Source organism: Papio anubis, chromosome 1 (genome assembly GCF_008728515.1).
Source record: "Papio anubis isolate 15944 chromosome 1, Panubis1.0, whole genome shotgun sequence".
Lineage (NCBI taxonomy): Eukaryota > Metazoa > Chordata > Mammalia > Primates > Cercopithecidae > Papio > Papio anubis.
In genome coordinates, this window is record NC_044976.1 from 7,756,376 (window position 1) to 7,774,629 (window position 18,254).

Below are 18,254 nucleotides of genomic sequence, written 5' to 3' on the forward strand. Positions count from 1 at the left end.
AGCCACTGCACCTGGCCTGGGCTGACTTCTTGACCACATCCTGTTTTATCGGTAGGATCTTTATGACCTGTATCTCATGATATCAATCCTGCAGACCTCATCTCTCTCTCTCCCTCTCTTTTTTTTTTTTTGAGACAGAGTCTCACTTTGTCACCCAGGCTGGAGTGCAATGACACCATCTTGGCTCTCTGCAACCTCTGCCTCCCAGGTTCAAGCAATTCTCCTGCCTCAGCCTCCCAAGTAGCTGGGATTACAGGCGTGCACCACCATGCCTGGCTAATTTTTATTTTATTTTACTTTATTATTTTTTTTAAGACGGAGTTTTGCTCTTGTCACCCAGGCTGGAGTGCAATGGCAGGATCTCAGCTCACTGCAACCTCTGCCTCCTGGGTTCAAGTGATTCTCCTGCCTCAACCTCCCAAGTAGCTAGGACTACAGGCACTTGTCACCACACTGGCTAATTTTTGTATTTTCAGTAGAGATGGGTTTTTACCATGTTGGCCAGGCTGGTCTGGAACTCCTGACCTCAAATGATTCATCCACCTGGGCCTCCCAAAGCACTGGGATTACAAACATGAGCCACCGCGCCTAGCCTCCAAGTAATTTTTGTATTTTTAGTAAAGACGGAGTTTCACCATATTGGCCAGGCTGGTGTTGAACTTCTGGCCTCAAAGTGATCCACCCACATCAGTCTCCCACAGTGTTGGGATTACAGGCGTGAGCCATTCTACCCAGCCAAAGAGTTCCGCTTTCATGTACTTACTGTAAATCTCACCCTTAAGTGAAAGCCTCAACATTACTGAAACACATACTTACCAAACACACACTTATGCAAATCCCCTATGCTATATAAGCCCTGGGTCTTGGGGTGTAACATTGCAGGGATCCACCATGTCATCCGGAGGCTGCCTGAGACATGGTTTCTGTTTGTAAGTCCCTATTAAATGTTTCCTTCTGATCGCTGTGTTGGTCAGCCTCTTTCTTTGGCCTGTCAGCTCCCTGGGCCTTTGGGGGTGGGTTTGCATAGACCTGCTCACCACAGAACAGTGCTTAATACCTTTTTTTTTTTTTTTTGAGATGGGGTCTCACTGTGTCACCCAGGTTAGAGTGCAGTGGTGCCATCTCAGCTCACTGCAGCCTTCGCCTCCTGAGTTCAAGCAATTCTCCCACCTCAGCCTCCCAAGTAGCTGGGATGACAGGGGTGCACCACCACGCCTGGCTAATGTTTGCATTTTTAGTATAGATGGGGTTTCACCATGTTGGCTAGGCTGGTTTTGAACTCCTGACCTCAGGTAATCCACCCGCCTCGGCCTACCAAAGTGCTGGGACTACAGGCATGAGCCACTGCGCCCGGCCTTAGTACATTTTTTGTTGAATGGATGAAGTGCCTCTCCATAATGAATGTTTGGGTTCAATTTTCTGGCTCCCTCAAACCCACCTTCTGAGTCTCAGACCCTCTCCTTGTCCGTACCTATCCATGCGGAGATCGGAGGTGTGGTGTTGCAATCGATACATACTGGTTTGCATCCGCGGTTCCCCGGTCCTAACTCCCACAGTCCTGTGATAATGTTGGAGCACTTGAGGCCTCAGGAAACAGAACCTCTCCTCTGAACTTCTGTCCCTCTTTCACCGGTCCAACCAGGATTCTAATCTGATGTGGTCCAAAGACCCTCATTCCAGAGAGGGTCCTGCCCCACACCCTAGAGCAAGCCTGTTCAACCCGCAGCCCAGGATGGCTTTGAATGCGGCCCAACAGATATTCATAAACTTTCTTACAACATTATGAGACTGTTTTGCAATTTTTTTAAAGACCATCAGCTATCATTAGTGCTAGAGTACTTTATGTGTGGCCCAAGGCAATTCTTCTTGTTCCAATGTGGCCCAGGTCAGCCCTGCCCTAGAGGAAGGAGTGCTCAGACAGAGACCAAGAAAAGTCTGAACAGACAGGTCTTGCAGGGGTTTAGATCATGGGCTTTTTGTCCAATCACATTTCTACACAGTTATCAGTCGTGCCCATGTAATGAAGCCTCCATAAAAAAGCCACGAGGACTGGGTTTGGAGAGGTTCTGGACAGCTGAGTACACAGAGGTTCCTGGAGGGTGGTGAGACCAGGGAGAGCATGGAAACTCCGCCTCCCCTAAACCCCACCCTATGCATCGCTTCATCTGTATCTCTTGTGAATCCTTTATAATAAACCACTAAACATAAGTAAGTGTTTTCTTGAGTTCTGTGAGCCATTCCAACATATTCATCAAACCCAGACTGGGCACCGTGCCTCACCCTGTAATCCCAGCACTTTGGCAGGCCGAGGCAGGTGGATGACTTGAGGTCAGGAGTTCGAGACTAGCCTGGCCAACATGGTGAAACCCTGTCTCTATTAAAAATACAAAAATTAGCTGGGCATGGTGACGCACACCTGTAATCCCAGCTACTCGGAGGCTGAGGCCGGAGAATTGCTTGAACCTGGGAGGCAGAGGTTGCAGTGAGCCGAGATCCCCCAACTGCACTCCAGCCTGGGAGACAGAGTGAGACTCCATCAGAAACAAAACAAAACAAAACAAAACGCCAAAGAGGGGGTCGTGGGAACCCCAAATTGAAGCCAGTGAATCAGAAGCTCTAGAGGCTCAGACTTGTGACTGGTATTGGGAGAGATAGTCTTGTGGACTGAGCCCTCCACCCCTGGAATCTGATGCTATCTCCAGGTAGATAGTGTTGAAATTGAATTGCAGGATACCTGGCTGGTGTCCACCCCCATACATTTGGTCACAGAAGTCTTCTTCTGTGTTTATTGTTGTGGTGTGAGAATAGAGGAAAAACATAGTTTGGATAGTTTTTTTTCTGACACAGATGGTGATCTTCAGGACTCCACCTGCACCCATGAGATTGTGAAGAAGTGGACCCAGCCTTCACAGGCGTCCAAGTTACTTTCCCATGGAGACTTGTTTTACAGATCGCAAAAGACATCTGCATTTTTGTATGGCTCCAGCAGGATCTCTCTGCTCTACGAGGATTAATGAGCCAGTCACATCTCTCCCCAGCTTCCTGGACCAATGGCGCAAACCTAGTTCAGAAACCCAGCAAGCTGCCTGAGGCAGCATTAGCCAGGCATCCGTGGTATGCAAGTTTTGGCACTGGTTTGTTATTTGGATGTTCTTCTCCTTCAGGTAGAAATTTACAAAGCACTCATGCTCCAAGTACTATGGCAGAGAGAGGAGGTGAAGCAAATTGTGAAAACTTCAACCTCAGTGTATTGAGTTTCTCCTTGACTTGTGTTGAAGCCAATGATGGCAAGGGATGTGGATGACCTGGATGTTTTCTCTTGGGATCCACCCTCTCACAGGTGTTCCTCTAAGCATTTTGCAGGATGAGAAGTTGAATAGGGAGGGGAGAGATCCCCTCCCCTCCCCTTCCCTCCCCTCCCATCTCCTTTCCTTTCCTCACAGGGTCCTGCTCTGTTGCTCAGGCTGGAGTGCAGTGGTGTGATCTTGGCTCACTGCAACCTCCACCTTCTGGGCTCAAGTAATCATCTCACCTTAACCATCTGAGGAGCTGGGACTAAAGGCACGTACCACTATACCTGGCTAATTTTTATATATTTTTTTGGTAGAGACAGAGTTTTGCCATGTTGTCCAAGCAGGTCTTCAACTCCTGGGCTCAAGCAATCTGCCTACTTCGGCCTTACAAAGTGGGTACTGATTTCTCTGCAGCTTATGGACACACCTTCAATGGGGGCACCAATGGAGGCGCTTTAGCTTGTAATCTCCATCAACATCTCCCACAAGACACCTCCCCAAATTTGATCTGGTCTGGGGAGTCACTCCTGTCTGGAGGAAAACATCTCTAATTTAGCCCTCGAGATTACACATATTAAGTTCAACTACGTACGAACTCAAGATATATTAAATACAATTTCCAAACACACCAGCCATCATGAGTGAGAATCAGCAGAAACTATGAATGACAGACTTAGGCCAGCTCAGGTTTTTGGAGTGATCAGATACAGATTATTTTATTTATTTATTTATTTATTCATTTGAGATGGAGTCTCATTCTGTTGCCCAGGCTGGAGGGCAGTGGTGCGATCTCGGCTCCCTGCAACCACTGTGATTCTCCTGCCTCAGCCTCCCAAGTAGCTGGGATGACAGGCGTGCAACAGCATGCCTGGCTAATTTTTGTATTTTTAGTTGAGATGGGCTTTTGCCGTGTTAGCCAGGCTGGTCTCGAACTCCTGACCTCAGATGATCCACCTGCCTTGGCCTCCCAAAGTGCTGGGATTGCAGGCATGAGCCATCTCGCCCGGCCAAATACAGATTGTTTAGTTGTAAAGCAACTGTTCTGGGTCTTTCTTTTCTTTCTTCCTTTCCTTTCCCTTTCTTTCTCTTTCTCTTTCTCTTTCCCTTCCTTCCTTCCTTCCTTCTTTCCTTCCTTCTTTTCTTTTTCTGTTCTTTTGAGATGGAGTCTTGTTCTGTTGCCTAAGCTGGAGTGCAGTGCCACGATCCAGGCTTACTGCAGCCTTCACCTCCTGGGTTCAAGTGATTCTCCCACCTCAGCCTCTCGAGTAGCTGGGATAACAGGCACCCACCACCACGCCCAGCTAATTGTTGTATTTTTAGTAGAAACAGCATTTTGCCATGTTGGCCAGGCTGGTCTCAAACTCCTAACCTCAAGTGATCCTCCTACCTTGGCCTCCCAAAGTGCTAGGATTGCAGGCGTGAGCCATTACGCCTGGCCCTGGGTGTCTCTTTCGATCTCATTGCTCCTCTGAGCCTCCTATACAGAGATTCTGGCGCTACTGCACACCATGTGTTTGTGTCCTCTACGTTAAACTTATTTTTCCTGGCTAATGTGGTCCAGACATGTTGGAAGGGATTCTGAAGTACTAATCCTGTGACCACGTGACTGTGAGAAGAATTCTTTTCTAAAGAAAAGGATCTTCATTACATGCCGACCCATCTCTTTCACTACCTTTAATACCACCTCAGATATCTCTTTTCATTTCCTGCAGCCCTTATTGCTTCCATGGTATTAGGCCCCTTGGCATTTCATCATACTAGTTTTTTTCCATTTTGTAGCTGACTGTCTCACCAGCTACTCCTGTGTGGAGGAAAACATCCCCAGTTTAGCCCTTGAGATTACACTTATTAAGTTCAACTAAGCACAGACTCATGATACACAATTTCCAAACACACAAGGAAGCCAGCCTTGATAAGTGAGAAACTATGAACAACAGACTTAGACCTTTTTAGGATTTTGGAGAAATCAGATACAGATTATCAAATAACTACTCATGGATTTTTTTTGGGGGGGGATGCTTTTTGATTTCTTTTTTTTTTTTTGAGATGGAATCTTGCTCTGTCGCCCAGGCTGGAGTGCGGTGGCGTGATCTCAGCTCACTGCAACTTCCATCTCCTGAATTCAAGTGATTCTCCTGTCTCAGCCTCCTGAGTAGCCGGGATTACAGGTGCCCACCACCATGCCAGGCTAATTTTTGTATTTTTAGTAGAGATAGGGTTTCAACATGTTGGCCAGACTGTTCTCGAACTCCTGACCTCAAGTGATCCACGAGCCTCGGCCTCCCAAAGTGCTGGGAATACAGGCGTGAGCCACCGTGCCCGGCCCTGATTTCTATTTTTAATAGAGATGGGGTCTTGCCATTTTGCCCAGGCTGGTCTTCAACTCCTGAGCTCAGGCAATCCTTCTGCCTTGGTCTCCCAAAGTGCTGGGATTACAGGTGTGAGCCACTGTGCCCAGTCAAAATTTTTTAAAAATGAGTTTAAAAATGAGCAATAAGAAGGGACCTTTTTATTTTTATTTTTATTTTTATTTTTTGAGACGGAGTCTCACTCTGTCACCCAGGCTGGAGTGCAGTGGCCGGATCTCAGCTCACTGGAAGCTCCGCCTCCCGGGTTTCCCCCACTCTCCTGCCTCAGCCTCCAGAGTAGCTGGGACTACAGGCGCCCGCCACCACGCCTGGCTAGTTTTTTGTATTTTTTTAGTAGAGACGGGGTTTCACCATGTTAGCCAGGATGGTCTTGATCTCCTGACCTCATGATCCGCCCATCTCGGCCTCCCAAAGTGCTGGGATTACAGGTTTGAGCCACTGCGCCTGGCCAAGAAGAGACTTTTCAAAATGATCATGCGTTCTCTGATGCAGAACCAGGGCTGAGCTCACACTAAAGGCCTTTCCACACTTACCACATTTATAAGGTTTCTCACAATGGGTTCTTCGATGCCTAAAAAGGCTTGTACTCCAAACGAAGCTTTGCCCATATGCTTCACAGTTTTGAGGTCTCCTTTTAAAGACGTTCTGATCTTTTTCATTTAATTTATGCCCAAATTCACAGAATTCTCTGCCTTCAGAATCCTGTAGAACGTTCTCTCTGAGACTGCTAGACTCTTCTGTCAATGGTTCAAGTTTTGCTGTAATTCCCTCCTCTGACGCTGGCTTTCCAATCTTGGTCTTGTTCTCACCATCTCGACTTGGTCACTGGATTGCTGTGGAGCCTCACACTGGGCGAACCTGCCATCGCCCCGTCTGCACCTACAGCACAATCAGGAGCTGTGCTATGTGCTCTCCTGGCTCTGCTTTCCAGGAAACAGAAGTAGATGTAACACTTTGAATTTCTGCATTGTGATCTGAATCAATGACTCCTGTTTGTACTTCTACTCCTTTTAAATTTAAACTAGACCTACCTAGAAGTAATCCTACGGTCCCCACTGGCATCATCTGACTGGAGACAGCAACATTCTTTAACAGTCCCATTAGAAAAAGAGAACCTGGTCCATATTGATTAATAGCTTGCTTAAATTCTTTGAGTAATTTAAAAGAAAAAGGCTCAAATGTAGCAATAATATTTCCCTGTTGATCTGGGGGATATATTCTAATACAGAACTGCCAAGCCTCTATATCACCCTCTCTTCTAGCTTGCTGAATTCCTGCCTGAATAGAACTGAGAGCGGTCGCTTGAGGCGCTGCTTGAACTGTCACTGGGGCAACTACAATGTCCTCTGGAAAAGAAAGATCTGGAGGGTCAGACCACTCTTTTTCTTCACAATAAGGAGGGAGTACAGAAGGGTAGGGATGAACCCCTTCCCCCTTTGCCGCTTTAGCTTTAGCTTGCAAACAAACCTGCTTTGTCAGCTCTTCTGTTACTTCATTATACTTTCCTTCCTCCTCATCATCAGTGTGAAAAGGTTCCAAGGTGGAACGAACCAGAGCCCACACTTGTCCCATTGTTACCCTGATGCTTCCAAGCTTCCCTTCTTACTCACCACGGGGATTGCTTAAGAGTACTCAGGTGTCCTCCAGCTTAGTTCCACGTTCTCCAACTATTGGTCCAGCGACCCTTTGACCTGGGTTTGAGCCCCCACGTTGGGTGCCACTTCCCGAGACCAGCTCAGTCGTGGAGACCCTAACCCAGTGGCACTAGAGGAATTAAAGACACACACAGAAATATAGAGTGTGGAGTGGGAAATCAGGGGGCTGACAGCCTTCAGAGCTGAGAACCCTGACCAGAGTTTGACTCACATGTTTATTGACAGCAAGTCAGTGATAAGCATTATTTCTATAGATTATAGATTAACTAAAAGTATTCCTCACAGGAACCAAAGGGATGGGCTGAAACAAAGGGATGGGCTCTGGCTAGTTATCTGCAGCAGGAACACGTCTTTAAGGCACAGATCGCTCATGCTATTGTTTGTGGTTTAGGAACGCCTCTAAGCGGTTTTCTGCCCTGGGTGGGCCAGGAGTTCCTTGCCCTCATTTCGGTAAACTCACAACCTTCAGTGTGGGCATCATGGCCATCACGAACATGTCACAGTGCTGCAGAGATTTTGTTTATGGCCAGTTTTGGGGCCAGTTTATGGCCAGATTTGGGGGCCTGTTCCCAGCACTCTGTCTCCCGGGTTCAAGCAATTCTTCAGCCTCAGCCTCCTGAGTAGCTGGGACAACAGGTGTGCACTACCATGCCTGGCTAAATTTTTAAATTTTTTTGTAGAGACAAGATCTCGCTCTGTTGCCCAGGTTGGTCTCGAACTCCTGACCTCATATGCCCCCTCCTCAGCCTCCCAAAGTGCTGGGATTACAGGCATGAACCACCACACTTTTTATTTTCTGTGGAGACCAGGGTCTCACTGTGTTGCCCAGAAATTATTATATATCAAACACATCCACAAACTTCTTACTAAATACTTATGTTAATTATAAGAATTTGCAGATTATTTGGTTTTGTTGTTTTTTCTTTGAAACAGAGTCTTGCTCGTTGCCCAGGCTGGAGTGCAGTGGCACAATCTCAGTTCACTGCAACCTCCACTTCTTGGGTTCAAATGATTCTCCTGCCTCAGACTCCCGAGGAGCTGGGATTACAGGTGTGCACCCCATGCCTGGCTAATTTTTGTATTTTTAGTAGAGACAGGGGTTTCTCCATGTTGACCAGGCTGGGTCTCGAACTCCTGACCTCAAGAGATGTACTCATCTTGGTCTCCCTAAGAGCTGGGATAACAGGCATGAGCCACCATGCCTGGCCTAATCCTCTGAATTTCTTAACCTCTCATGGTTTTTCTCTTTGTCTCTCTGCACTGCATTCTGGCTAACTTTTTCAGTCAGTCTTTCTGGAGGCCAATCCTGTTTTCAATTGGGTCTAATAATCTGCTTTTTAACTGAAGGGGTGGCCTACCCCTCCACACCTGTTTCTCGTTAGGTGGAACGAGAGACTTGAGAAAAGAAATGAGACACAGAGACAAAGTATAGAGAAAGAAAAAGTGGGCCCAGGGGACCGCGCTCAGCATACAGAGGACCCGCGCTGACATGGGTCTCTGAGTTCCCTTAGTATTTATTGATAATTATCTTTACCACCTTAGACAAAGGGAAGTGAGAGGATAACAGGATCATCATAGGGAGAAGGTCAGCAGTAAGACATGTGAATAAAGATCTCTGTGACATAAGTTTAAGGAAAAGTGCTGTGCCTTGATATGCATAGGCAAACACCTCCATAAACCTTTTTAGTGCATAAAGAGCAGCATTGTGCTAGCAAATTCCACCTTTCGCCCTATGGCGGTTTTCTCCTTTCTCAGTAAACAGAACAGACAATCAGGTTTTACACCGAGATGTTCCATTGCCCAGGGACGGGCAGGAGACAGTCCCTGTCTCCTGATGCTTTTCTCTATCTATCTCAACCGCCAACAACCGCCAAGAAGCCTTCTTTCCTCTTGTACTGGTCCCCCTCAGCACAGACCCTTCACGGGTGTCAGGCTGGGGGACGATCAGGTCTTTCCCTTCCCACAAGGCCATATTTCAGACTATCACATGGGGAGAAACCTTGGACAATACCTAGCTTTCCTAGGCAGAGGTTCCTGAGACCTTTGGCAGTGTACGTGTCCCTGGGTACTTGAGATTAAGAGAATGGTGATGACTTTTCACCAGCAAGCTGCCTTCATGCACTTGTTTAACAAAGCACACCCTGCACAGCCCAAAATCCTTTAAACCTTGAGTCACCACAGCACATGTCTCTTGCAAGGACAAGGTTGGGGGCAGGGTCACAGATTAACAGCATCTCAAATACAGAACAAAATGGAGTCTCTTATGTCTACTTCTTTCCATATAGACACAGTAACAGACTGATCTTTCTTTCTTTTCCCCACATTAACCCATTCATTTTCATTTCTAAAAGTGATGTTTAGTTCTTGTTTTAAAATCAACACGCTCTGGCCAGGCACAGTGGTTCATGCCTGTAACCCCGGCAATTTGGGAGGATGAGGCAAGCGGATCACTTGAGGCCAGTAGTTGGAGACCAGCCTGGCCAATATAGTGAAACCCCATCTTTTCTAAAAATACATAATTTAGCCGTTGTGGTGGCACATGCCTGTAATCCTGGGATCCAAGTGTCCCGGGATCACTTACGCCTGGGCTGTTGAGGCTGCAGTGAGACATGATTGTCGCACTGCACTCCAGCCTGGGTGACACAGACCCTGTTTCAAAAAAAAAGGTGGGGGGGAAGGAGGAGAAATATGAATATGCGTATTTGTGTGTTTATTCACATATTTAAGGAGAAGCAAGGAGCTGTCACAGAAGCATCGTTCCTAACTTGTCTCATTCTTGCTGCTCCCTTCTTCTGCTTACTTGGGATCATCCCTAAGTAAGCCACTTCTCCTAAATTCTTGCTGCCTTCTGGTCTCCAGGGTTCCTACACTAAGACATTCATCCTGTCCAAAGCCTGCTCCTTTCCCTGTCTTTTCCATCTCAGTAAATGGGCAGCTCCAGACTTCCAATTGCTCAGGTCAAAAACCTTGAGGTCAGGCTGGGCGCAGTGGCTCAAGCCTGTAATCCCAGCACTTAGGGAGGCTGAGGCCGGTGGATCAATTGGGGTCAGGAGTTCAAGACCAGCCTGGCTAACATGGTGAAACCCCATCTCTACTAAAAATACAAAAAACTTAGCTGGGCATGGTGGCCCATACCTGTAATCCCAGCTACTGGAGAGGCTGAGGCATGAGAATCACTTGAACCCCGGAGGCGGAGGTTGCAGTGAGCTGAGATGGCGCCCCTGCACTCCAGCCTGGGTGACAGAGCGACACTGTGTCTCAAAAACAAAACAAAACAAAACAAAACAAAAAAATTTGAGGTCAATCTGACTTTTTCTCTTGCGCCCCACATTCACTTCCTCAGTAGTTCTTCTTGACTCTACCTTCAAAAGATACATCTTTCTGCTTTCAGCTCGAAGGAGTCCAAGGTGCAACTTTCTTCAGTCATCCCGAATCTGAGTTCATCTGACACCAGCCGCCTCCACCATACTGTCAAAGTTTGACCCCGGTGAGATCAAAGTCGCATACCTGAGGTGCACTGGGGTAAAGTCGGTGCCAGGTCTGCGTTGCTTCCCAAGATCGGCCCCCTGGGTCTGTCTCCAAAAAAGGTTGGTGATGACGTTACCAAGGCAACCAGTAACTGGAAGGGCCTGCGGATTACAGTGAAACTGACCATTCGGAACAGATGGGCCCAGATTGAGGTGCTACCTTCTACCTCTGCCCTGATCATCAAAGCCCTCAAGGAACCACCAAGAGACAGAAAGAAACAGAAAAACATAAAACACCGTGGAAATACCACTTTTGATGAGATCGTCAACATTGCTCGACAGATGCGGCCCTGATCTTTAGCCAGAGAATGCTTTGGAACCGTTGAAGAGATCCTGGGGACTGCCCAACCTGTGGGCTGCAAAGCTGATGGCCGCCACCCTCCTGACATCATAGATGACAACAGTGGTGCGGTGGAATGCCCAGCTAATTAAGAAGCACAAAGGAAAATATTTCAATAAAGGATCATTTAACAGGCTGGGCTCAGTGGCTCAGGCCTGTAATCCCAGCACTTTGGGAGGCCAAGGTGAGGTCAGGAGTTCTAAACCAGCCTGGCCAACATGGTAAAACCCTGTCTCTACTAAAAATACAAAAATTAGCCGGGCGTGGTGGTGCATGCCTGTAGTCCTAGCTACTTGGGAGGCTGAGACATGAGAACCACTTGAACCCGGGAGGCAGAGGTTGCAGTGAGCTGCGATTGTGCCACTGCACTCCAGCCTGGAGTGAGACTCTATCTCAAAAAAAAAAAAAAAGGATTTTTTTAACAACTAAAAAGAAGAAAAGATAAAAAAATATATAGGCTCCAGGCTCCAGGTTCCAGGCTTCAGACACATTTCTCTAGGTGCTTCTCACCGTTTCTGGTGCTGCTGTGGGCACGTGGGCACGTGGGCTGGGTCTGCATTACCTCTTGCTTGTGTCAGCATGATCGCTTGCTAACTTACCACCCTCCTTCTGTCCTGGGCCCCCATAGCCTGTTCTGTGCACAGATTGCCCAGCTTAGTGACACCATCAGATCACTGTCTTCTTCTGCTCAAAATCTGCCAATAACTTCCGGAGAAAATCCAAGCATCCTACCATGGTCGATAAGGCCCTCCACCATCTGCACCTCCAGCCACACTCTGACCTAATTTCTTCTTCTTATCTTCTCATTGTCTCTAATGTTGACATATTTGAGGAACAGGAGAAAGGGCAGTGTGGCTGGACCAAGTAAGTGAGTGAGTGGGAGAGAGGTACAGGGAAGGGTTACACACGGAAGCGTGTCTTGTGGACCTCCCTCTGAGAAAGAACTGGCCATTCAGCTGGTGAGTACAATTAACTGGTGGACTACAGGTTTTCATCTTTTTTTGTCTTATTTTTTTGAGACAGGATCTCACTCTGTACCCTGCAGTGGTACAGTCGTGTCTAACTGCAACCTCTATCTACTGGGCTCAAGTGATCCTCCTGCCTCAGCCTCCTGAGTAGCTAGGATTACAGGCACATGCCACCATATTTGGTTAATTTTTAAGAAGTTTTTTTTTTTTTTTTGGTGGAGAAAGAAAAAAAAAATGTTGCCCAGGCTGGTCTGAAATTCCAGGGCTCAAACAATCTTCATGCCTTGGCCTCCTAAAGTGCTGGGATTACAGACGTGAGCCACTGCACCCACCAGGCCTCGAGTTTTTGAGCCAAGGCCATGCTCTGTCGGGGCAGCTCCGAGACAGTGACTAAGTGTGCTGGGGTACCAGGCCTGGCCATCTCTGCCCAACAGGGCTGTCCTGATGGCCCCTATTTGCTCCAAAGCTTCCCATTGGGTTAGCCAAGATGGTTCTGCATCATCATCTGAGACTCTCCCTGATAAATCCCACTCCCTCCAGCTGCTACCCCTAATACACCCTTTTATTTTAATAGTTTTTGGGGAACAGGTGGTTTTCTGGTTACATGGATAAATTCTTTAATGGTGATTTCTGAGATTTTGGTACCTGCATCACCCAGGCAGCCCACACCATACCCAATGTGTAGTCCCAATACACCTTTTTTTTCTTTTTTTTTTTTTGAGACGGAGTCTTGCTCTGTCACCCAGGCTGGAGTGCAGTGGTGTGATCTCGGCTCACTGCAACTTCCACCTCCTGGTCCAAGCGATTCTCCTGCCGCAGCCTCCCGAGTAGCTGGGACTACAGGAGAGCACCACCACGCCCAGCTAATTTTTGTATTTTTAGTAGAGATCGGGTTTCATCATGTTGGCCAGGCTGGTCTCGAACTCTTGACCTCATGATCCACCCACCTCGGCCTCCCAAAGTGCTGGGATTACAGGTGTGAGCCACCACTCTCCACTCCAATACACTCTTGCATTCCTAAGTCCACCTGAGTGTTCACTTCCTGGAGGACCCCACTGACTCAACCATTTGGAGAGGAGAGGTGGACGGGTATTGGATCCTATAGGACCTTGTGGGCCATGGTGAGGGGTTTGAATTCTGTTCTGGTTCTAATGGGAAACCACTGCATAGTTTTAAGGAGAGAAGGGCAATGGGTTCGCTTTTTTTTTTTTTTTTTTGAGACAGAGTCTCGCTCTGTCTGTCCCCCAGGCTGGAGTGCAGTGGTTCGATCTCTGCTCACTGCAACCTCTGCCTCCTGGGTTCAAGCGAGTCTCCTGTTTCACCTTCCTGTGTAGCTGGGATTACAGGCATGCACCACCATGCCTGGCCTGGATTCACCTTTAGAATGCTTTCCCTGGACTGTAGAAAATAGGAGTGAACACAAGAACCTGGTGGTGATCTTTCAGGAGAAAGATCCTGCTTGGACTAGAGTTGCAGCAGCTAAAGTGTGAAGCGATGGTTGGATTCAGGACATGTGTTTGGAGGGAGAGCCAGCAGGCTTACTGATGCGTGGGATGACTAGTATGAGCTACTGGTGGTAGCATTTGCTGAGATGGGGAAGACGAGGAGGGGAATGGAGCTGGAGAATGAGGACGGTGGCAGGTTGGAGATGCCTGGTAGACCTCGGGGGAGGCTGAGAAGGTGGTTGGGATTACAAGTCTTGGAAGTGGGGGAAGAGGTCAGGCTGGAGACAGACATCTGGGAGGTGATATTTAAAGCAGCAGAGCTGGCTGAGACTGAGGAGAGAATGTGCCACCATTGAGCACAGAAGGAAATGGGCGATTTCCTCATCGATACTCTATTATGGTACATGCAAAATACTGAGTGTATTTCAACAATTAAAACAATGAGGTTGGACAAATGTGGTGGGGGAGGTGGGGGGGTGCGGCAGGGATCACTTTCATTCAGCAGTTCGAGACCAACCTGGGCAACCTGGCAAAACCCCGTCTCTACAAAAATACAAAACTTAGCCGGGTGGGCTTGGTGTCCTGCCTGTGGTCCCAGCTACTCTGGAGGCCGAGGTGGGAGGATCGCTTGAACCCAGGAGGAAGAGGTTGTAGTGAGCTGAGATCACACCACTGCACTCCAGCCTGGATGTCAGAGCCAGACTCTGTCTCAAAACAAAACAAAACAAAACAAAACACAGCACCAATGAGGTTGATCTACAGTACAACATGGAAAAGTGTCCATCATACAGAAAGTGAAAAAATCAAACCTCTGAACCATGTGTGTAATAACCCAACAGCGTGTGTGCGTGACTTTGTGCATCTGGAGTCTGCAGAAGGGCATGACCACGTCAACAGCGGTTCCCTCTGCAGAGGGAGCTGGAGGAAGGACAGGAAATGGAGGGATTTGCTTTTGCCTCTCTACACATTGCTTGGATATTTTATTTATTCCTTCATTTTATCTCATTTCATTTTGCTTTGTTTTTTACAAAAGGCATGTATTCCTTGTAGTGTACAATTTCCGGAGCCCACACCTGTTTGCCTGTAGCTGGGACTCAGATCAGATACAGTCAAGGGTGGCCAGGCAAGAGGCAGTGACATCCTGTGTTCCCTGGGGCACATCCCAGAAGGGGACCATGGGGAGCAGGAAGGTGGGGACTGAGCGGCTAGTGGTACATCTGGGTTTTCCTCTTCAGTTCCTCCCTCCTCCGCCTATGAACCACAATCTAGGCAGACCCCCTACAGGGGCCGGGAGGGTCCACTCTTCTTTCCCTTTTTCAAGGGGAAGGGTTTGTTTTGGGAGGAGTTCTCTCGTTAGGCAGAGTGGTCCCAGGGCTCCGGAGGTAAATACAAGCACTCCACTCTTCAGTCTCTTTTTACATTGTCTTTCCCTGTGGGGTGTTAAGGGCTGGCCAGGGCATGCTTCCAAAAGTTCCTTTGATTATTTGGAAAAAGCCTTACATAATTCAACCCCAAAGACTCGAGAGGTGAATCGAGTGTTCAGGAATCAAGCGGACAGTGGCCGAACAGAAAGTTCCAATTTTGTGAATAGTGTTGTTTTGATTAATTAACCATCTCCGTCTCCCGGTGAGGGGTCTCTAAAGACTGGGCGGTAAAAAAAGCAAACAAAAAATAACAAAAACCTCCCAAAACTGAGCAGTAATGTCTCTGCCTGTCCTGGAGGGCCCCTCAGGTAGGTTTTACATGAGCTCGGGTGTCTTGAGTGAGTCCACAATCTGGGAAGCAGGCAGTGCCAACTCAGGGGACCACAGTGGGTGGGAGACTGGGTCAGCGGTGACCCTCAGGGGACCCTGGTCCACCGGTTGGCCAACTTTGTTGTTGTCATCGCTGAGGTTCGGTTGATTGAAAGTGGCCCAAAGACACAGGGTGATTAAGGTCTCTAGAAGGTTCTTGCTATTCTCACTGAGTATTTTAAAACTACATTTTATCAGGTGGGAAACTGCTTAGAAATCATCCCAGTGTTCTTCTTTTTTCTTCTTCTTCTTTTTTTTTTGAGACTGAGTCTCGCTCTGTCGCCCAGGCTAAAGTCCAGGGGCGTGATCTCGGCTCACTGCAACCTCCGTCTCCCAGGTTCAAATGATTCTCCTACCTCAGCCTCCTGAGTAGCTGGGACTACAGGTGTGCGCCACCACACCTGGCTAATTTTTGTATGTTTACAAACATTAAATGGGGTTACAAAAATTAGATGAGGTTTCACCATGTTGGCCAGGCTGGTCTCGACCTCCTGGCCTCAAGTGATCTGCCATCCTAGGCCTTCCAAAGTGCTGGGATTACAGGTGTGAGCCACCATGCCCGGCCATCCCAGTGTTATTCTTATTGATTGCTCTGTGTGTGTGTGTGTGTGTGTGTGTGTGTGTGTGTGTGTGTGTTGGGGTGGGTGGGTGTGGGTGTGTTTTCTTTTCTTTAAAAAGTTTTTAAAATTTGAATCAGAGTCTTGCTGTGTTGTCCAGGCTGTAGTGCAGTGGCATAATCATGGCTCATGGCAGCCTCAAACTCTTGGCCTCAAGCAATCCTCCCATTAGTCTCCCCAAATCCTGGAATTTAACAGGTTGGCCAAGAGCAGTGAGCCATTGCACCTGGCTGTGTGCATGTTTTCTAAAAAGTGCAGATAACTTACTCCCTAGTTTGTTTTCTTAGTGAGCTCATATTGTCTACCTTCTAAAGACCAAAGCGTCAGGACTGCAGAGCCCCGTTCTGGCTTTGGCAAACACGTGGAGTGAGATTGGTTTCCACCTGAGAAATAAACCTGGTTTCCCTCCGGGCATGCTCCTCTCCTGCGTGTTACCTACGTGGTAGGGAGATGGTGTTGTAGACTGCAGAGGCTCACCCCCTAGAGGGAGAACTTCCTAAACTGAGCTGAGTCCTGGTGTCCTGTGTTCCCTTGAAACACTCTACAGAGGCTGCCTTGGGGTGTCTCTCTCAGAAAAGACTCCTCCAGGCAGTGAGGAAGGCAGGACCTGGCAGAGGGAGAACCCAATGTTGCTGGAACTGAGGCCGATTCTGCAATGAAGCTCTGGTCCCAAATTGAGACATGAGGTCTGGGCCTTTGCATCCCTGTTTCTTTTTACTTTTACTTTTACTTTTAATTTTCTTTTTTCTTTTTCTTTTTGAAATGGAGTCTCACTCAGTTGCCCAGGCTGGAGTGCAGTGGCTTGATCTCAGCACACTGCAACCTCTGCCACCCCGGGTTCAAGTGATTCTCCTGACTCAAGCCTCCCGAGTAGCTGGGATTGCAGGCGCGGGCCACCACGCCTGGCTATTTTTTGTATTTTTAGTAGAGACAGGGTTTCACCATGTTGGCCAGGATGGTCTCGATCTCTTGACCTCGTGATCCACCCACCTTGGCCTCCCAAAGTGCTGGGATTACAGGCGTGAGTCACTGCGCCTGGCTTTTTTTTTCTTCTTTCTTTCTTTTGAGACGGAGTTTCGCTCTTGTTGCCCAGGCTGGAGTGCAATGGCTCCATCTCGGCTCGCTGCAACCTCTGCCTCCCAGGTTCGAGCGATTCTCCTGCCTCAGTCTCCTGAGTAGCTGGGATTACAGGCATGCGCCACCACACCCGGCTAATTTTGTGTTTTTAGTTTCTCCATGTTGTATTTTTAGTAGAGACGGGGTTTCTCCATGTTGGTCAGGCCGGTCTCCAACTCCTGACCTCAGGTGATCCACCCACCTTGGTCTCCCAAAGTGCTGGGATTACAAGCGTGAGCCACCGGGCCCAGCTCTTTTTACTTTTCAAAACCATTGCTACTTGAAAATTAAAATGACATCCGGGCTCACTGGATTCGCTCATACAAAGGCAGGGGCATCTAGACCATAGACAGTAATCTGTGCTGGTTCAATGGCCTTGAACACTACTCATTTCATCAATGAAAAAATCATTCTTAGATCTCATTGTGCTAATTAACAAACCATCTGGTATGGATTGGAGATAGAGCTAGAGTGGCTTTTGTTGAGTCTTTCAAATGTAGGTTCTAATCACCCCTGGAATTTTGCGCTCCCAATTCCGCAGCACTGACTGACCCTAGAAAGCAGATTAAAGCTAAGTGACACGTATAGCTCATGCTGAAGGGTTTTGAAGTAAATTACAGGTACCATAACACCCTTTTCAAGCTCTGAGCTCTTGAGAAGACCACTGAGCTCAAAGTTAGTCCAACAAATAATGTTCATCACACACAGCATCTTCTGTTTAAGAAGGCAGGACATTGGCCAGGTACAGTGGTTCATACCTATAGTCCTAGGACTTTGGGAGGCTGAGGCTGGCAGATCACTTGAAGTCAGTAGTTCCAGATCAGCCTGGCCCACATGGTGAAACCCTGTCTCTACTAAAAATACAAAAACTTAGACAGGCATGACGGTGTGTGCCTATAGTCTCAGCTACTCGGGAGGCTGAGGTATGAGAATTGCTTAAACCTGGGAGGTGGACATTGCAGTGAGCCAAGATCATGCCACTGCCCTCCAGCCTGGGCGGCAGAGCGAGACTGTATCAAAACAATCAAGTAAAAATGGTTGTTATCAACATGGCGGGTAACATATAAACCAAACAAGCCAGGAAATTGAGCACTCAGTTTTAGAAAATTTTTCATCCAAAATGGTTAACAG

The 18,254-nt window shown here is 47.8% G+C and overlaps 1 pseudogene; it reads left to right on the forward strand.

Moving 5' to 3' along the window:
- The first annotated feature begins 10,011 nt into the window (after window positions 1–10,011).
- Window positions 10,012–11,352, forward strand: LOC116271815 (annotated as a pseudogene).
- Window positions 11,353–18,254: the final 6,902 nt, after the last annotated feature.